The sequence below is a fragment of the Aethalodelphis obliquidens genome, unplaced genomic scaffold, assembly GCF_003676395.1.
Source record: "Aethalodelphis obliquidens isolate GAN/ISIS:26980383/991018 unplaced genomic scaffold, ASM367639v1 scaffold90, whole genome shotgun sequence".
Lineage (NCBI taxonomy): Eukaryota > Metazoa > Chordata > Mammalia > Artiodactyla > Delphinidae > Aethalodelphis > Aethalodelphis obliquidens.
The window spans coordinates 4,214,710-4,236,929 of NW_020838034.1; the positions used below are offsets into that span (position 1 = coordinate 4,214,710).

A 22,220-nucleotide genomic window follows, 5' to 3' on the forward strand; every position below is an offset into this window, starting at 1 on the left:
TAGTCAGAGAAAATAAACGGTTTATTTCCTGTAAATATCTTAATCAAAATGAAAAATTATGGCAAAGTTACACTTAAAATTTTTTTATTATAAATGTCAGTAGATGAAAAGAGTTCCAACATTAGGACTCTGTTATCCAGCAGACTTACATGAGGGTCATTAGAAAACTATATTCCCTTGAATGACTCTCAAATATACAAGAAGTAAGGTAAGCCATCTGGTCACTTATCCCTTACTTCCTGTTCTCAGAGTAGCAGTGGCAAGAAGAGATCTTGGAAGAACCCTCTATCTCTACTCTTTTTGACTGAAACTCCTGGAAGGGGTGAGTTTTCTATAAAATAGCTGTTGGTTTAAATAGCACCTAAAACATTCACCCAGTTAATGACTGACACACCTGGAGCTTGACAGAAGTAGAAGGTCATTACAAATATGTGAATCCTTCCTCAGATTATGTAGAAAGGAATGTGATATTAGTGGCCCTCTTGACTATGATTAGCTACTTAACTTCACTGATTAACCTCATGCTTACTCATCATGCTTTCTGCATTAGTCAAAGGTAAACACAAGTGGCTAGTGGGCTTATATCATGACAGCTTCGAAACCTTGCAAATTCTGGAAGAACACTGAACCTCTGGAATAAGAGGGGCCTGATAAACCTTCCGGTCTACGGTGTTACTTCTGTGAAGGACAGTGGATGCCTTCCGGAGTACCGTACGCCCTGAGATGTCGAATAAATGCCACCAGCCAGCAGACCTTATAGTGGTTACTCACCAGCTGATCTGCAAGTAGAGTGAGATCATGACTGCAAATGGGTCCTAAAACAGCTAATGTTTGTAGATAATCCGAGGTCTTCTAAAGAGAAGAAAGCCAATTACTTTCATACAAACTAGAGCGATGGAAGGGATAGTTGAAGTCTGGATATGAAACCATCTGAATAACTTCACCAAAGTAGGAGTAAGTCAGGAAAAAGCAAAGAGGATCTGGAGTGAGGTCCAGAAACACCTGTGGGTGTTCACTGTTTCCTGTCACAGGTTTTAGGTTGCTGTTATGTGGATGCATGGAGCTGGTGTTAAGGTAATGCGTAAAGAGGAACTTTAGGGAGGTCAGGAGATCCCACTCCAGAGATCAGAGGGCAGTGGACACATGGGAGGAATGGCCATAATTCAGAACATTTTCCTGCCCCTTTTCTTATAATCAATTCATGTGGAGTAATGTTCTCAGCAGAGACTCCAGTATACAACACACAGATTACTGTTATCAATAAACACAGTTCAGAGCAATGCTCCATAATTCATATTGTGCAGTTGGTATTTTAATAGACGAAGCAAAGGAATGCTAAAAAACCTTAACTTTGCCAACCTAGTTAAGGTTTACAGAATTTCACTCTCAGGAGGATGAAATGTATGGCATGGAAATAGAGGCAGACACTCAGTTGTGCAAACCAAGACAGTTCAGCTAGAGAGGCGAGATAGGAAGGGAGTAGGAAATGTCAGCACAGTTAGTATGTGTGTTGCTGGTTCTATGGCAGCAAGACAAATTCTAGACTCCTCTGAGGAGTGAGCTAGTTACTTCATGCCATGGTCACGACTGGCTTGGAAATTCAGTGGGATTCAGCATTAGAGGAAATTAGAATAACCAAGGGACTCGAGAGTGCAGATTAACATCAATCTCTGGTTTTGGCAATTCAGCTGAATAATATTCTTCTCAAACTTTAGGTTTGGCTTTTATTACCCAAACACACACACACACACACACACACACACACACACACGTATACATACACATACATGTATGCACTCTCATACGTGCATGTACACACGCATGCACAGACAGCCAATCATTCTCTTGTTTTTGCATGCTTGGAAGAAAATTCTTCTATCTACTTTTTTTAATTCAACAAATATTTAACAATAAGTAAGATTTAAGGATCTAATGTACAGCATGGTGACTATAGCTAATAATACTGTATTGTATACTTGAAATTTGCTAAGAGAGTAAATCTTAAGCATTTTTACAAAAAAAGGTAACTTTTAAAGTTTGTGTATGTGTGCTCTTTTTACTCTTAAATATAAGTAAACAGACATGAATCACGTTCAGAAAAACCCCTAATGTGAAAAAGAACAAAACATGCAGAGAAAGGAACTTAAAAGAAACAAAGACAAAGGATGAGGGAGAAGAAAACTACATATATATATATATATATATAGAGAGAGAGAGAGAGAGAGAGAGAGAGAGAGAGAGTCATCAGAGATAGAAGGCATTGTATCAATGAAATAAAAAGATCATGCTAACAAATGTGAAAAAATAAAGAAATTTACAGAAGAGTTTTTAGAGATGTGTCTTTTAAATGTGATAGCAGAAAAAAATTAAATTTAATAGAGTGGTGGAGGATAAATTTGAGGAGTTCCTTTTCAGTGTATACCTAGAAGACAATGAGACGGAGAAAAGGGAGAGAAAAGAAGTGTAGAGGTTTATGCTTGGGTGAATATTAACCAGCTCAAGGTGGTTATATATAATAGATGCCCAAGCAAGAATGAACCAAGACAATAAAGAAAAGGAAGTTATCAAAGAACTAACATCTAGCTTGCTGAATGGTGGGGGGGGGGGGACAACATATATAAAAGCACATTATTTTAAAATCACAAAACACCAAGGAGAGAGCAAGTCTTAAAGCTTCCAGAAGAAAAAAAAAAAAAACAGATCACATCCAAGGATTAGGAATAAGAATGGTATGGCCTTTTTTTTTTTTTTTAACATCTTTTTTGGAGTATAATTGCTTTACAATGGTGTGTTAGCTTCCACTTTATAACAAAGTGAATCAGCTATACATATACATATATCCCCATATCTCCTCCCTTTTGTGTCTCCCTCCCACCCTCCCTACCCCACCCGTCTAGGTGGACACAAAGCACCGAGCTGATCTCCCTGTGCTATGCCACTGCTTCCCACTAGCTATCTATTTTACGTTTGGTAGTGTATATATGTCCATGCCACTCTCTCACTTTGTCCCAGCTTACCCTTCCCCCTACCTGTATCCTCAAGTCCATTCTCTAGTAGGTCTGAGTCTTTCTTCCCGTCTTGCCCCTAGGTTCTTCATGACCATTTTTTTTTTTTTTAGATTCCATATATATGTGTTAGCATACGGTATTTGTTTTTCTCTTTCTGACTTACTTCACTCTGTATGACAGACTCTAGGTCCATCCACCCCACTAAAAATAACTCAATTTTGTTTCTGTTTATGGCTGAGTAATATTCCATTGTATATAATGGCATGGCCTTCTTGACAGCAGCACCAGAAGCTAGAAGACACGGCGGGTGGGAGGGGGGCGCAATCGCTTTACCACTTGAAGGCAAACAATTTTTAGCCTGGTATTCTATACCCAGCTGACAATTAATTACACATAAGTATAAGGAAGGAACAAAATTGTTCAGGGAATCCCCAGAACAACGATGAAGAGAAGTCCCTGAACCTTGACTCGTGCAGAGCTGGAGAGCAGAGCAGCTTGTCCAGATGGAAGGGGTGGACACGGAACTCAAGGAGGACTCCCGACCAAAGAAAGAGTGGCGGGGGGTGCGGGAAGGAGGGGGTCTGCCTGTGCTGCAGGTGGTGAGTGGCCCTTATAAAGTAAGTGAGTTTGCTTTGAGGGGAATTTTACAATTTTAGCAGTTTAGAAAGTCCTAGGGACCAGGGCATAAAAAGTTGAACAAACTATTAAAGAAATGTCATTGACTTCAGAAAAACATTAAAGACGCATAAGGAAGGAACACAATACAGTATATAGCTTACCTGTGAGTTTTATTTACATAGTCATAGTAATATAAAATACCAAACATTGATTTGGCCAAAAATACCAAACATTGATTTGGCCAAAAATTTTTTGAAGAATTTTGAAATGACTGTATTGGGGAAATGGAAGGAAGGAATCACATGTATTTGTGAGATGTGGGGCTCTCACAATGTACACGAAAAAGGGTTTCATATAAAACAAACTTGTGGTTACCAATTATCCCCGGGGAGGGATAATTTAGGAGTTTGGGATTAACGTACACATACTGCTATGTATAAAATAGATAACCAGAAAGGATCTACTGTACAGCATAGGGAATTCTGCTCAATAGTTTGTGATAACCTATAAGGGAAAAGGATCTAAAAAAGAATATATATGTGTGTGTGTGTGTGTGTGTGTGTGTGTGTGTGTATACATGTACATATATATATATTCTGAATCACTGTGCTGTACACCTGAAACTAACACAACATTGTAATTCAACTATACTTCAATTAATAAATAATAAAAAAAGGTTAAAAGATTAAATTAAAACATAAGGGGCTCTACTAGATGCTGATTAAAGTATCAGAATCTTTCCACTTGCTTATCCTAAGGATCTATTAATTTTACACAAACTTTCAAACACAACCTACATTAAGATATAATAGTATTTTATAAATAGAATTAACTACTTCCAGCTAAGAGAATTGGGGAAGTTTCCATTAGGGAAAAAGGGCATTTGGGCTGGTCCTATCAGAAAGAATCAGATTTCAATAAGTGGGAATACAAAAAATAGAATCCCAGGTCAGCAGAATGGAATAGTCCATTTCCAGGACTGTCCATGTAGAGTCAACAAGTCATCTATTCCCTGGGGTCCCTGATTGCCTCTGGCACAGAGAGCTAACCTTTATCACTAGCCTTTAAGTGGTAGGGCCTTCCATAGGTTATCTCATGTAACCTCTCAACACACTATGTGTAAATACATTAACCACACCTCATCGATGAGGGAACTAAAACTGAAAGGCGTTAAGGCTTTTGTTCAAGGGTACCCAGCTAGTCAGTGCTGGAGACAGAATTTAAACTCAGTTATTTTCTGTTAAATGCCCATTTCCTTTCTATCACTCTGCCCTGCCTTATGCAATATCTGCACATAATTTATAGACTTGACACACCAATATACAGAAAGCGTTTTTTTAGGAGTACAGACAGATCAAATAAAGAAACCCTAGAGGGGCAGGCTCTGCACTCACCCATAACCACCGTTTCTAGGTCTTTCTCACCACATCCTTCCCCTCAGCTCTCACACAGCTCAACATACAGATAAATGTTCTACCAGAGAGGAAGCAACAACCTCAGACTGTTCAAGATTCTTACTGCAAATTACACAATCGACTATGGCTAGTTGTACTTTCTTTTTCAATTTGTTGTACAATGTGATGATTTAATGAATTGGAGGGGCTTTATTAAAGGATAGTAACCTCTCAGATCATTGGGAAGGCTGAAGGAGCAAAATCAAGTCTAAACTCATGCAAACAAAAAATGCCACATGCTTTGCACACCTCCTTACCCCGCCCATATTCACACACTCCAAGCCAGGCAGCAAAACTGCTCTGAATGAGCAAGCTCAGTGCTTCTGCCACTGCACACAAGATGTCAAGACCTGACTTCACCTTATTCACGAAATCTGCAGTACGAATGCCACTTCCATATCAGGAAGTTGACCTTTAGGTTGCTGCATTCGCCTAAAACCCACACATCTTTGAAAACAGCTGTATCAGCAAGAGGGAAGCCCCATGTGCATCCTGGTTCTCCTGCTGAGGACTTCCAAATCAAGCCTCCCTTGGAAGCAGGTGACAGGGCAAACCTATGCCACATGTATCCAACTGGGCTGCAAGAGAACTTGAGAGTCTGAATTCTGAGTTGGGAGGTGGGAATTGTTACATGTGAATTATTTAAAAGATGTTGGGCAGCCATGAATATGACATGTCTGCTGTAAACCCATTCAAAAGACATAGGAGTCATTCATCACTCACGGATTTCTGGCTCAAGAGCATAGGTGAATGATGGGGTGAATGACGGGGGAGTCATTACAGAGAATAAGAGCACTGGAGGTGGGGTACATCAGGACAGGTGAAGAGACGTGGCTTGAGTGCTAGAAGTGTTGAATTTGAGGTTCCTGTGAGATGTAAATGGAGATTTAATTGCACATATGACCCTGGAGCTTAGATGAAAGGTCAGAACTCTAGATAATAAAATGGACAGCATCAGAATACAGACGGCAATCGATGCTGTAGAACAGGATGAGATCGTCATGCTGAGTGAAGACAGTGTGGGCCTTGGAGCCACAGAGAGCTCAGACAGGAAGTGGCTGGGCGGAAGAGGAAGAGTCAGCAAGGGAGACTTACAAAGAAAGGCCAGAGCAGGATGGAAAAGAAGCAACAGCTGGCGCGGTTCTGGAAGGCAAGACAGAGAGTGTTTCAAGAAGGGTGGGGTTCAGACCCAACAAACCCTTCTAGAAACAGTCATTAGGTAATTAGTCATTTCCTCCATTTACCCCTCATTCCATAATTTTAGTCTGGTTTCCCCTGTTTACGTTGAGTCACAATGACCTGAAACAGACAGTAGGTAAAAATGTAACACAAGCGAGGCAATAATAAAAGCCTGAGAGTCGATCCTAAGGCTTTTCCAGCTTCTAAATCATATTCTCAGGGCCTCCTTCTCTTCCTACCTTGTGAACACGGGCCCTTTGTTCGTGGTGTGTGGTCATCTTTCTGTTCTCTTCCTGGTCATCTTATCCATAATGCTCTGTGGCCAGGCCTTTCCCCACATCCCTCTGTCCCAATAGACTAAGCTCAGGCTACCCTGACCATACCTGCCCTCCATTTCACCCTCGTCCTTCATTTGGTTAATTCCTATTCACCTCCAGATCTCTCTTTATATTTCACTTTCTCCAAAATTATTTTCAAGTCCTCCCAGCCTAAATTTGGGTTAAGTACTCCAACTGTCCATCCCCATAAAACCCAGGGCTTCCCATATATCGACATTGTGCGAAGAAGTGCCCGGGCTCTGGCTCTGCACGAAGTTAGAATTCCCGCTCCACCGCCTGTGTGAGCTTGGGAACGTCTCTTACCCCACTGGAGACCGACAGTGCCTAATCCATGCCGGTGCTGTGAAAATTTAAAAAGTTCAAGTACTTAAGGCACTAAGCATAGTCATTGAAAGACAGAAAGCACTTGGCAAACACTGTGCATTATTATTAATATCATCCGCATTATCACTCTCATCATATTGTTTAAGGCCTAATATCTGCCTTCTTCCCTGAGATATAAACTCTGTAGGGGTAGAAACTGCATCTGTCTTGTTTAAAAACAAAAGAAAAAAAAATCAACACTGGGACTGGAATCAAGTAAGACTTCAATGCACATTCATTAAGTATGGGATTCTCAGGCACTTGTGTAAAAAATAATTCCAAACCCAAAGGGCCCAGATCCTCCACAAACCTGCCACCCTAAAAGTCATTTCTATCCAAATGTATAATGAAAAACTCACACTCCACATATCCTAAATCAGTGATAATCTTGGGCCCCTAAGTACCATCTCTTTCTGATTCTGCTTTTACTGTTAATGGAACCACAATCCTCCCAGTGACCTAGGCTCCAAACCTCATAGTCATCTCCAATTCTTCCCTCTTCCTTGACGCCTACATCTAGTCAATTTCATAAATACTGACAATATTAGGGACAAGGCTGATTCAGGGGTGATGGTAGTCAGGTGAGGTTGTGATAAAAAAATTAAAATGATCACCATACCTGATAGTAAGTTAACCTTTCAATATCTATGGGAAGCCTGCCTGAAGGAACCATCCTCGTGCTGAACTGCAGAAGGGCACCTGAAGACAAAAACAGGGGGATCAGGATGGTGATTCTGGTATTTATATTCCAACATTTATATTAATCATTTATTAATGAATTTTTAATGGTAATAACCTGTCAAACCATTTGTGTGTTACGAAAAGCAACTGCAGGCTTTCTCTTCATTCTCAAGAGTCTGTTTTTGAATTTAATAGTGACATGCAGCACAGTTGGGTACATTTCTTCAGTGCTAAGTGGTCCTTTGATCCCTGAGGTTTCCTGCATAATCGGAAATGTTCCAATTTACTCTTGTCCCTTTCCTACTTCTCATTTACCACAGTGGATGATGGAAAATTACAAAATGATAGAAAAAGTTAATGCAACTGGTGATAAGCCAGGAGAGTGACCCTAATTGGGACATCAAGTAGGCAGGAAGAAGGGGAGGTGGGATAGAAAAAGCATAGGGTTACTTTGACATTATCAGGCATAGCTGAGGTTCTGGGGTGATTGAATTGGCTCTGGAAAATGGAATGATGTGTGTATATGTGGGACATAAAAGTTGTGTCTCTGACACCTGGATCCTACATCTTCCTGGCCATGTGGCCATTGTACATGCCTTAGAATCAAGGGATGAAGATACACCAGGTACTAGGAGCCTCATGAGTCAGTTGGGCCTGATGTTTATTGTTTCATAATGTCAAGGAAACGACCTAAAGTTTCACACTGGTTTTCCCAATTATAACCCCAAACATATGCTTCCAAAAAGGCAACGATGTCCCTCTACCAAGCCCCAACCTCAATGAAGCTATAGTGTCCAAATATCAGCCGCAGCTTTTTTCCCCGACGTATTGTTGGTTAAAAGTAGCTATTTTTAAGCTTATCTCCATTCTCACACTTGATCTTAGTCCATCATCCAACTCACTACATCTTCCTTCCTTTGCCTTTTCTTGAAACATAACACAGTATCCTGGCTAAGGATTGTCATACATATGAGAAGGACAAGGTTTTCATAGAAACTCCTGGCCTGGGTGATGGGCTATCTCTGAGCCACTGACCGACCTGGGTACATACAAGTATTGTTTAAATTAATAATCCTAACTGTGCAAAGTAAGCATGACTATTACCCCCACTTTATAGATGAGAAAATAGAGGCTTAGAGGTGTTTTGTGACCGGCCCCAAATCATACAACTAATGAGTAGCAGTAATAGGGTTTGAACTTCAGCCTTGTGAAGCCAGAGCCAAAGCTCTTAAAGATTATAAAACACTGCCCCTTCGTGGCAATATGAAGAAGTACAGCTCAGTGACCAGCAGGATAAAAACCACGTGGCTCAACAGGAGGTAAATATATAGCATATGTCTTGCTTAAAGATGTAGCAATTTGGGGTTGTTTGTACAGCTCCACTACATGCAGGCATCCTTACTGAGTCTTGTTATCTGGCTCTTCCTTAAGAAGTTCTTTTCCTAGTTCTATTCTTTTACTCTCAGCGTAGCTGAATGCAAAACAAAACACAAGGCCCTCTGCTTAGTTCTTTAAATTATGTGCCAGCCTGGACCAAAAAAGACTACTCAGGGGCATTTTCCTGGGTGCCAGAATCACAATATCACAATAACAGAACTGGAGGCTGGAAAACACCACCCAGATCCCCAAACCCCACAAGGAAAGCATTTATTCCTCCAGGAGTATTGGCTGCTGACAGCTGAGTTTGTCTCCTGGGATTGCTCAAGGCTGAAGGAAGCTGCCTTGCCTAAGGTTACACTCTCGTATGGACAGGTTCAAAGTTCCAGCCCTCCTGCCTCAGTGAGAGACCACTAGAAGCCATCCCAACTCTAAAGTAACAGAGGGATTGGCTGCATCCCCGTTACAATTGCACCGCGGTTCAACTTCTTCCTCTGCCCAAGCTGCTTCCCTCTCCTTTCAAGTGTTTCCAAGAGCATCCTCTAATAAGCCTCCCACAGGCAAATCTTGGAGTCTGTTTCTCAGACAACCAACCTAAGATAATACTCAACTCTTAACTTGAATCATACTCACAAATACTGTCACTTTAAATAAGGTGCAGGAGTGCAGGGTAAAGATATATAACAGAAAAGCACATGGATGTAAAGTTCAGAAACATACCAGAAGGTAAAAGTCATATATGAATTGGGGATCAATCAATCAGTCCTCATATGCTGCTAGAGTATGTGACCACTTCACATTTCATAACTTTGTAATCGCCATCATGCCACTTAAATTCCTTGTCCTTCAGTTTTTTAATCTCTAAATAAAAGGATGTAATTAAATGTTTTCTATGGTCACTTCAGACCAAGTCCAAAACTTTACCTTAAAACTTCACCTTAAAACTTCATAGTGAAAACTCTTACAATCTTTCCTACAAGGTTGTGTTTGAAGGTTATTTGTTTGTTTTCGTTTTGACCTTGAGCTGTTCATCTACTGTTTTGATATGGTGATTAGGGATACAGGTCTTTTCCATCAGTATCAGCATCAAACATATGCAAGGCATGGTTCAACTCTAGGAAACCTTGGGACAGTAATTGTTGATTCCTCTTTGGGGTAAAGTTCTCTTTTAAGTTGATGCTAAAATTTTTCACTAGGAAGAAACTCACTCTAATTATCCACATTAGCATGAAGTGTCTCATTCTCAAAGACTCAAGCTCAAATCCCTCCTGGAATCCCTCTTATCCAGTAACTTCCTATTGACCTTCTTTCCCTTTTAGTTTCTTATTTGAATGGAGACATGGGAATAAAGGTATAGACTGTCATCAGGAAAGATGAATGACTGTTACATGAGAAAACTCAATCCCAATGTTAAACTTATAAAACTTAGTTTGCGTGGTCCTAAGGAAATGTTGAACTTAGGAAGACAGTACAAAATAATTAATACAAGATAAAGTAACTTAAATAGCAGAGCTAGAGAAAAGAATGATGGGATAGAGGTTAAAGTTTCTATATTCAGACATTCTTGATCTCACAGGTGTAGAGGACAGAAAAGTTTTTCTTCAATCAAATTAATATCACATGTTGTTATGACCCCTGAAAAAACCAGGGCAGAATCCGTCCACAGTGACACTTTTGTCATGGTATGACTTGGCAGGTTCTGTCTTCCCTTTTTTGTATTATAGGCTGGGTCCCTTTTCATTATTCCCATCAAGGAAGAAGAGGAAGAACTCCTGTGAGCCTTAAAGATTCACAAGTTACAAGACCGTCCTATATGCCTGAGGGTAGACACCATGAATAAAATTATATACTTATAAAACACAATCGTTACATCACTAATCATTAGAGAAATGCAAATCAAAACTACAGTGAGGTATCACCTCCCACCAGTCAGAATGGCCATCATCAAAAAATCTACAAACAATAAATACTGGAGAGGGTGTGGAGAAAAGGGAACCCTCTTGTTGGTGGGAATGTAAATTGATACAGCCACTATGGAGCCCAGTGTGGAGGTTCCTTAAAAAGCTAAAACTAGAACTACCATACGACCCAGCAATCCCACTACTGGGCATATACCCTGAGAAAACCTAATTCAAAAACAGTCATGTACCACAATGTTCATTGCAGCTCTGTTTACAATAGCCAGGTCATGGAAGCAACCTAAGTGTCCATCGACAGATGAATGGATAAAGAAGATGTGGCATGTATATACAATGGAATATTACTCAGTCATAAAAAGAAACAAAATTGAGTTATTTGTAGTGAGGTGGATGGACCTAGAGTCTATCATACAGACTGAAGTAGGTCAGAAAGAGAAAAACAAATACCGTATGCTAACACATATATAGGAATCTAAAAAAAAAGGTTCTGAAGAACCTAGGGGCAGGACAGGAATAAAGACGCAGATGTAGAGAATGGACTTGAGGGGACATGGGGAGGGGGACGGATAAGCTGGGACGAACTGAGAGAGTGGCAAGGACATATATACACTACCAAATGTAAAATAGATAGCTAGTGGGAAGCAGTGGCATAGCACAGGGAGATCAGCTCGGTGCTTTGTGACCACTTAGAGGGGTGGGATAGGGAGGGTGGGAGGGAGATGCAAGAGGGAGGAGATATGGGGATATATGTATATGTATAGCTGATTCACTTTATTATACAGCAGAAACTAACACACCATTGTAAAGCAATTATACTTCAATAAAGATGTTAAAAAAAAAGAAAGAACAACAATAAAGACACAATCTTAGATGGAAAAAACAAAACAAAACACAATCATTACATATATCCTCATTATCTCTGTTTTGGGAGCAATCTGGATGGCACGAACCAAAGCAGACAGTTTAAGGTTTTCCTCTCCGGATGCCCCTTTATTTGGAAAATAACTTAGGAGGCTGAAGTATAAGAGAGGCACCAATAAATGATAAGCAAGTGTGTGTATATCAGTGTGTGTGTTTGTATGTGCATCAAATGCCAGTAATTGCCAAAGTGAAACTGGCTTTATCCCTCTCCGTTGAAAAGGTCCTCTTTAAGAGGTGACCATTTAAACTGGTGTCACCTCTAGAAGTGTTCTGTCATGGAGGGGCTTCAAGGACACATAGAATAAAAAACGAATGGCATCCCTGAAGTTATGCAATGTAAGAGGAAGCAATGAGGGTGATTTGTCCACAGACACATACCCTAAAAATAGCTCTATTTCTTTCATTCAAATTAAGGAAGGAAATGACTAAAAAGTGAAATCCTTAGGTCAGTCTGGATCTTACAGTGAATTAAAGATTCTTCACAAAAGAGAGCAAATAATTATCATCTAGCAATCCACCTCCTGGTATTTACCTTAAGAAATAAAAATGTGATCTCAGATTTAAAGAAATGGCTATTCATCCTAATGCAATTTTAACAGTAAAATACGAAAATATTTTCTGAACAAAAGTAAGAATGGTATTGAAGAATATGACGCAGGAAATGGTTCACCATGTTGCGTTATCTGAAAACAGTAAGTTACCACATAATATATACGATAAGTCCCAAATTTCATGAATATGTGTTCAGCTGGAGTTTGTGATGGCATATAACAGTTTTAGCCCTAATTAGGCAGAGCATAAGTTAAACCCCACCAAACATGCCCCACAATTATACAGATTAGAGACTGGCTCCCATTCTCTGCCCACCTTACGTTATCAGACTGAAGCAGTGCGAAGCTCTAATCTTCTGGGGGAGGGGTAAAACATAGTGAAGCTGGAGGAGGGGTGGGGACACTGCCCCATGCAGGCAGCTGAGAGGGGGAGAGTGTATCCTCATGTCCCTGTATTCTCCAGGCCCAACCACAACCTAAGGATAGGATCAATCACAGTGTCTGTGCTCAGAGTGAGACACTAGAGTGTGAAGAGGATAGGTTCCTTGCCTGACGTTACAAAGGTATAAGTAGAGGGTAAGAATTTGATCCCAGGTAATTATTCTCTAGAGCCTAAAATTTTAAGCAAATACCAATCTGCTTCTGCATAAATAAATTACTGGAAAGACATTAACACACACTCACACACACACACACACACACACACACAGACACACACACACACATCCACACACACAGCTCCATGACATTTACAAATGGAAGGGAGCATTAGTGATGGCATATATAATTCTACAAGGTCTAGCATATTATTTCGATTTACCTCCCTGGCTATACAATATTAAAAGGCATCTGAATTTCCTGAGGGTCAGTGGAGGGATGTAGCCAGACACATTAGATTATGCAGTGGCGGTGGGGGGGAGTTGGGGAATGCATTTAATATTTGCTACAGATTTCCTAGAAAAAATAAGTTGATGATATTGATTAGTGGATTTGTAGCTGCTCTAAAAGGTACATCTCTAGAGTTTGTTTTTTTGTTTTTTTTTTTTTTTTGCGGTACGCGGGCCCCTCACTGTTGTAGCCTCTCCCGTTGCGGAGCACAGGCTCCGGACGCGCAGGCCCAGCGGCCATGGCTCATGGGCCCAGCCGCTCCGCAGCATGTGGGATCTTCCCGGACCGGGGCACGAACCCGTGTCCCCTGCATCGGCAGGCGGACTCTCAACCACTGCGCCACCAGGGAAGCCCTAGAGTTTTGATTTGTGAATAGAATTCAGCTTGGAAGAACAATCTGGAGAGGCATGCCACAGGATTCTGTTCCGATGGAGCTTTTTCATCATTCACTCAGAAGCAGGCACCAGATTTGCTGAAAACACAAAGATTCAAGGGAAAGCTTATATGTATTGGTAAACACAATAGATATCTCAAATAGCCTAAAAGGACCAGAAAAATATGCACACTAAATTTGCAAAGTCAACTTTCATAAAGTTAAGTTTTGGAATATAGAAAGAAAACATCAAATGTATAATTGATAGGAAAGAACTATATTAATAGTCATTCTCATAGTTCCATATGAAATGAAAAAACATTACACATAAATCAGCGTCAAGTGGATCGAAAACTTAACTGAGAAAGAAAATACCATAACACTTTTAGAAGAGCACATATAACAATAAATTCATGACAGAGGAGTTGTAAAGGGTACAGAATGAAAATCATGAAGGAAAAGTTGATCAGATAAATTGTATTAAAATTGGGACCTTCTGTTGACGAAAACATCAGAGAAAGTGGAAAAACAATCTAAAAATTTGGAGAAGATATGTGAAGGTCCATACAACTGACAGAGGTTTAGTATCCAGAATATAGAGAGAAGTCCCATAAATCTATAAGAAAAAGACAAACAACCCAATAGATACATGAGCAGAAGATTAGAGCAGCACTTTACATGTGAAGAAACACAACTGGCAAACTAATATGTGAAAAGGCGCTTAAACTCATCAATGGTAACCAGGGAAATGAAAATTTAAACCACAGTGAGATGCCACTTAACCATCACCAGAAAAACAAGTATTAAAATTTGACAAACCAAACATTGGTGAGGACATGGATAAATGGAAATTAGTCTTTTATTAATTTTTAATTTTTTTAAAATTTTTTTGCCATGCTGCGCAGCATGTGGGCTCTTAGCCCCCGACCAGGGATCAAACCCATGCCCCCTTCATTGGAAGCATGAGTCTTAACCACTGGGCCGCCAGGAAAGTCCCCCGGAAAGTAGTCTTATCCACTGCAGAAGTATAAGGAAGTATAAATTGTTTGGATCATAATGTGGCATTATCAAGTAATTTTGAAGATACACATATCCTATGATACAGCAGTCCCCATGCTAGAAAAACTTCTTAGCAGCCCTGTTTGTTAAAGCAAAAAGAAATAAAGAAATAAAAAGTGACCAACCAGGGGCTTCCCTGGTGGCTCAGTGGCTAAGAATCCGCCTGCCAATTCAGGGGACACAGGTTCGAGCCCTGGTCCAGGAAGATCCCACATGCCGTGGAGCAACTAAGCCCATGCGCCACAGCTACTGAGCCTGTGCTCTAGAGCCCGCGAGCCACAACTACTGAGCCCATGTGCCACAACTACTGAAGCCCATGTGCCTAGAGCCCGTGTTCTGCAACAAGAGAAGCCACTGCAATGAGAAGTCCGTGTACCACAATGAAGAGTAGCCCCTGCTCACTGCAACGAGAGTAAGTCCGCGTGCAGCAACGAAGACCCAATGCAGCCAAAAATAAATAAGTAAATTTATTTTAAAAAATAATAAAGTGACCAACAATAAAATGGACAAATAAATTGTGGTATATTCATGTAGTGGAAAATTACACGACTGCAAAAGTGAACTACAGTTAAAACAACAACGTGAATGAATCTTAGCAAGTTGCAGAATATACATAATATGATTTCATGTATTTAAGGTATAAAATGTACAAATTAAACAATATATTGTTTACTGATACAAAACTTAAAAGAAAAGCAAAGGGATAAAACCTCCAAATTCAGAAAAGTAGTTACTTTAGGGGAGTGGGAAGTGAATGGGACTGGAGAGGCACATGGGGCTTTGGAGCTAATGATCATATTCTATTTCATAAATTAATTGGGTGGTGGGTACACAGGTATTTGTTGTGCTTTTATACGTCTGCATCTTAAACATGTGCTTATAAATATTATTTTGTATATCTATGCAGTACTTAACAATTTTAAGACATCAAATATTCTCAGTGAGGTTTTTTTTTTCTTTTTTTAGTATGGGTAACTTGGCATACCATGAAACTCTTTTACAATTATTTATGATGGTTTACATTTTTAAAATAACTTTTCCAAAATTGAGGATTTTGTTCTACCTTTTCATTTTGTGTGTCTAATGTATTTTCAGTGTTATTCTCGTTCTAGCCTGCTTGTGCTAGCAAAAAAGGTAAAACAACCTGACTATCAAAAAATATATATTTTACTATTTCTTTCATTAAGCTCGGGTTTTTTTTCTTTTTGTTGCTGTGACAGAACAATTTAAATCATTACTGAAAATCAGAAAATATAGCCAAACAATAGTAGACAAGAAAAACAATACTCATAACCCCATAGAGGCAAGCACTCCTGACACTTCTGGGAAAATCCTTTCAGATCAATTTCCTTGCTGGCTATGAGCTAATAAAAAAATAGAAAGAGTAGTATTTTGTTATACATGTTTTATAATCAACCATCATTTAGTCAATCTATATCAGAGAGCAGAAAACTCTGAATCTGCCCTCTCTCTTTTCCTCTGTATCCTAAGGGATTTATAAAATAATTTAATCCTTCCCTCAAGGCAGGAAAAAACAAAGAGGTTGGATGGAGAATGTCAACTCCGATCAGTTGGTGGCGGTTGCGTGAGCTCTGTTTTGAGACACTTTCTAAGAATGCAGCTGAGCAGTGAACTCTGTCTGTGCCAAGAGCTTGGGAAGAGAGAGGGACGAAGCACCCACGTCCAGAGTCTGCCATCGCAGCCTACAGGGCTTCTTTGTTTACATGACAGCTTCCTTGGTGATCTCTATTTTCCCAGCTAAGTTCTCTAGAATACTCTCTACTATATTCTGCACCTTTCTTTGTCTTCCTCCTTTACAGCCTATGTTGAAAGGTACCTAGTTTACTCTGTCTAATATCGAAAGTGTATGTAACTTGAGATCTTTAAGGTACCACGCTTGCTTTGAAGTGGAAAGAGCTACACTTAAAATATCATAATGAATGCCTGGAAATCTATAATGGCTACAAGCATTTAAAATTTAAATAACTTAATTGGCATATCGTACATTGTATACTACCAAGAATTCCCTATGAAGGAGGTAGGAACACTGAAAAGGAAAACATTACAGCTTCAATTTGTACTTTATAATGATGACCATAGGTGTTCATTTTCAAGTCAAAGCTATTATGATGATAGGAGGGGACTAAATTGAGAAGAATTTGCAGAGCATATGGAATTGGACTAGCAGCCCACTTTTATAAAATCTCCCCCATTACAATAAACCAGATTGTAAAGTGTCTTGGTAGAGTAGGTCTGGGCTCTAAGAAGGCTCTTCTACCAAAGGAAAGAGGGCTGGTTCCTGATACAACATAAGCTTTCTTTTGAAACTAATGTACAACTGTGATGATACCCATCCACAGTGTTACTACTCGCTGAAAAGGTCCTCCTTTAACTAGTTTTTAACTTTAGTGCCCACCCACACCTTCTCATTTGAGATTTAAGAGAGGCAACTTGGTGTAGTGGAAAGGGCAGGAACTTTAAAATTTTTTCACATCTTTCTCTCATTCAGTAGCCAATGACCTTGGGCATGTTACTTAGCCTCTCTGAGTCCTATCTGCCAAAGATATAATGTCCCCCTTGCAGGGATGCTGTGAAGAGAAATAGGATAATATGTCAGTATGACCTATTGCAACGGCTAATTCATGGTATGAGCTTAATCAGTGTCAGTTGTGCCATGTATATCAGGGAAATAATAATCTAGAATCTAATAAATAAACTGCCATTTATTTTTATTTCAAAAAATTTTAATGGCTTTTGATGCTACTTACCCACAGTCTCCTTTTCCAGCTCTAAGAGACATTTTAAAACTATGGCTTCCTAAGGCAACCTCTCTAAACTTTTTCTGACTTCTATGGCCTACTAGTGCCTCCTTGAAGTATGATCACAACCAGAACTGCAAGTGGTACTCTCAGGCAGACAGACCATGGTGACAGAGTGCTACTCACTGAAGCGTTGGAGCTGGAACCAGCCAAGAATGCATGTAACTCTTTGTAGGTGTTACCAGCCATGAGAGCAGAGGTATATATAAATGGGCTGCTTGAAGATTTTGTCTCCTGGAGGGGCTACAAGGGGACTGCATTGGCCTTTAGTCATACACACACACACACACCACCACCACCACCACCACCACCACCACCACCACTTCCCTTCATCCTTTAATCCCTTTCCTGCTTGTGATCTGGGTGATTTCCAAGACATTAGGTTGTTCTGGGATTGAAGCAACTCTAAGTCACAGAAAATCCGAAATTGCAAGAAAGCCCTCAGGCCTCTCTTTCACCCTCCAAGAGGATGAACCCTTGAACTGCAGGATAGAGAAAAGTGAGAATTCTCCCCAAATCTTAGGCAAACCACTGTAGCTGTGTTATCTCTGAGATCTGGCATTCCTTAAAGGTCACTGTGCCAATGTTTTATATTCTTAGGTACCCACCCTGATGGAGCCTTTTACACTTTATAAAGCCCTTTCAAATACATAGTACATGTAATTTTAATAACCAAATGAGGTGAGTAACATTTCCCAAAACTCCATAAGTGAGAACACAGTGGCTTCTAATCCCAAGGTGAATTCTTTTCCACTGGCCCATGGTTACATCACCCCAGGCCTTGTGCATTCTGGTCCCCTCGCGTCCCAGGCCGCAACACAGAACTACCTTCTTCAGGAAACACTCACCACACATGCACACACAAATTTCACAGCCATAGCAAACCTGTTTAGAGTTATGAGAAGTATAGAGAGACACAAGTGATTATACAAGAGGCAACACAAGTGAAAGTGGATTTTGAACCAGAGTGCCTGGGTTCAAATCCTCCTTTCCCCAATGAACTGAGTGACACTGGGCAAGTCATTAATCCTATGTTTTAATTTTCTTATCTCTAAAGTGGAGATAATAGTAGTACTGGAGAATCCCATAAATCAATGCATAGAAAACACTTAGATTAGTGCTTGTTATGTGGCACAAACTAAGTGTTAGCTCACATCACTAAACTGGCAAAGCAATTCCTTAACTCAAGAATCGCAGGCGCTACAACCACTCATAAAAGAAATACTCACTTCATCCCGAGGGAGTCTTTCATTCCCAGGAGGGGTCCCCTTCATCTTCCTGATTTTGTAGATCTTCAGACAATTTATGAAAATACATTTTTAAAAATTTCTATGACATAGTCGAGAGCTGAGACAGGAGAAGCATTTCTATCAAAATTCAGCTACCTGAAGCCTAGCCACTATTGCTAGCTTACATTTGAAGACCTTTCACACACAAAATAATAAGAACTTAATCTCTTAAAATCATCAGCACAAATATTCAACCCATTTTGAAACAGAATTTTCTCACATTCCACCTCCCTCTCACCATAGAAGGCATCAACCTCTAAGCGACACAAAATCTGTGGATTATATGCCCTTTTTATTGGATACCTGTCATATGCCAGGCCCTGTGCTGGCCCTGAAAAATACAACAGAAAACCAGACAGATACAGTCCCTCACCTCACAGAGCTTAAAATTTAGAGTTGCATGTGCTCTCCAACATGGTTACCATGAACAATGTGTGGCTATTTAAATTTAAAATTAATTAAAATCAAATAAAAGAAAAAGTGTATTTCCTCAGTCACACTAGCCACATTTTTTTTTTTTTTTTTTTTTTTGGCCATGCTGCATGGTTTGTGGGATCTTAGTTCCCTGACCAGGGATTGAACTCAGGCCCTCAGCAGTTAAGGAAAGCACAGAGTCGTAACCACTGGACTGCCAGGGAAGCCCCTAGCTACTTTTTAAATGTTCAATAGTCACGTATGCCTAGTAGCTACTGCATTGGACAGCACGGATATAGAATATTTCCAGCCTTGTGAAAAGTCCTACTGGAGGGTGCTGATGCAGAGAAAGATAAAGGTAAGTAAATAGGCAATGGGAATATGGCACAGAAAATGCTATGACAGAGAAACAGGATGCTAAGGGAAAAATTCCTAACTCAGACTTGATAGGAGACAGGGATTCTGGAACAATTCCTAGAGATAGTGACAGCCAAGCTGAGGCTTAGCTCATTTGTTTAACAAGCATCTGTCATGCACCAGGCACTGGGAGTAGAGGAGCATATAATATAAACAAAGGTTCTTTTTCACAGAGCCTCAGTGGAGGAAGACAAGCAAGAAACAAATACACTCCCCAAATAATTTCTGTTTGTGACACACGCTATGGAGGAAAACAATGGCATAATGGGGAGAGGCTACTTCAGTTTGCTGAGAAGTGAAAACCCAGCTGAGTTTGGGAATCTTAAATATATACTATTGATACTACGTATAAAATAGATAACTAATGAGAACATACTGTATAGCACAGGGAACTCTACTCAATGCTCTGTGGTGACCTGAATGGAAAGGAAGTCCAAAAGGGAGGGGATATATGTATATGTATGGCTGATTCATTTTGCTGTACAGTAGAAACTAACACAACATTGTTAAGCAATTATACTCCAATAAAAATTAATTAAAAATAGATATAATGACACAAGCTTCATGTTATGTGATTTTTTTTTCACCAGTGCTCAGTAACCCCAAAGTAGGTTCATAAAAGGCAGACAGTTAGGATCTTGCAGCAGAGGATGGTTGAACAATAGAATTAAGGATAAGGGGAAGAGTTATTGAAGTTCTGGGCCATGCAATTCAAGTTTCATAGAAAAATCAGTGAAGACAGGTGGGGCTAATAGGCACTGAGAAAATAGGTCCAAAACTGGAGATCCAGATGAAGCAGAAGGAGACAAAGGGCAGGGACAACTGGGTGATAGAACTGGAAGGATAGAGAGACATGAAGGTGTGGTCAGAAGACAAAGTGCAAATTTTATTATTCAGAGAAAAAAAGTTCCTATAGGAGTGGCGATAGGACTAGATGGATACAATGAAACAGAGGTGAAAGCTGATGTAGGTGAAATACCTAGGATCCGAAACTCTGACTCACCTCTATAATGTACAGCTCACAACCATGTTCCACAAGGTTTTCATAGACCTGTTTCGTTTTGGTTTTTTCTCCCATAGACCTACCATATCACTCTGTGTCTGATTATATTAACGACTTTTCTTTTTTCATATCATCTGCTTGAATCAACAGCAGGGACACAACCACATCTTCCTGGTGCGCTAGGTCCTCACTGGCATGTCCTACACTGACTTGCCTTAGTAAAGGACTTCCTACAGCTCTGGGCTCCTCCCATGTTCCTTAGAAAAGCCAAAGGATCACTTAATCTTACCCTTGTGTGCCTAAAGTAGAATTCTAACCTGGCAACAGGTAAGCACAACCTTAGAAACAAGGTTAGGTTGAACTAAGGGAGACTGATTTAAGAAATGTCAAGGAGTACACTGGCTTCAAGTGATACCCCCACCAGTGTTTACATTTACACATTGGACTTAATAATTTCCTTCTTTGGGGATATAAAACAAGAGCAGAGTGTAATGCTTACTCCCAGTCTTAGCCATTTATTTTGGCTTCTACCGTGGAAATTGCCTATGCTTCAACCAGGGACCCACACTCTGCCATCAAATTATGAACCCTTAGGACACGTCCACAATACATAAAAAGTGAATTGGTAGATAAAACCTAGTAAAAGTCAGAATGCATCACTGTAGGTAAACTCTTTACAGAAACATGGACTGTCCTTTCTCTACCTTATAATGTCTGAGATACTCCAACTCACCCCTCCAGACCCCACTCATTTGACCCTCCATGTTCATGAAGCCTTTCCAAACCTTCCCACATCTTCCCCCCATAAAACATTCTCACCTCTGGGCCACCACTGTTTGTCTCTACTGAAATTTGTTTTTTAATCTGTTTCCCATTATAAACCACATATTCCTTGAAACAAAGAACAATATTTTATTCATCTTTGTTTTCCTGATCTTTATGTATTAGGTAGTGCCTAATACATAGAATATGCTTAATGAATGTTTTAGGGAGAGAAGAAGAAAAGGGAAATAGGGAGGAAGGAAAGAAGGAATATGTGAATTAGGAAGGAGAGTGACACTCAGGCTACAGATAACTTGATAAAATCCTGCATGCTCCTATTACAAAAGGGGAAAGCAGGGATAAGCAGAAATGTGACTATAAGACCCTTCCTGAAGCTAAGCTTGTGTTTATGCCTCAGCTCTAGATCAGTCCAGAATGTTCCTCTACAACAATGAATCAGGAGACATGCATCCTTCTTCATACCTTCTAGCCATAGAGGAGGCAGCATGCTTAGTGAAGAGGGGGCCGAAGCTAATGACCTGGTTCTTGGCTCTGTGGCCCTGCATGAGCTCCCTAACCGGTCTGAATCTGAGTCCTATGTGTAACACCAGGCTGTTAACAACTGCTCTATGACCTATGCTCAAGTGAGATAACTGAACTGAAAATCTTCATAAAATCTAAAGGGCACTGCCCATGGATGAGATCACTGTCATTGGATCTAGCTCCACTTGGTTTCCAGACCTACTCTCCCCGCAGGCCAAAGTGTATTCCAGCTGTTGTAGGCTGT

The 22,220-nt window shown here is 40.1% G+C and overlaps 1 protein-coding gene across 1 annotated transcript in view; it reads right to left on the reverse strand.

Annotated features, from left to right (window-relative positions):
* Positions 1–22,220, reverse strand: part of IFI16 (interferon gamma inducible protein 16) — a 73,151-nt gene that overhangs the window by 41,496 nt on the left and 9,435 nt on the right. Inside the window, exons 2-3 of the mRNA XM_027095253.1 lie at positions 7,580–7,659; positions 772–852 (exon numbers count right to left, since the gene is read on the reverse strand). The gene's annotated coding sequence lies outside the window, so the exon portion shown is untranslated. The remainder of the gene's footprint in view (positions 1–771; positions 853–7,579; positions 7,660–22,220) is intronic.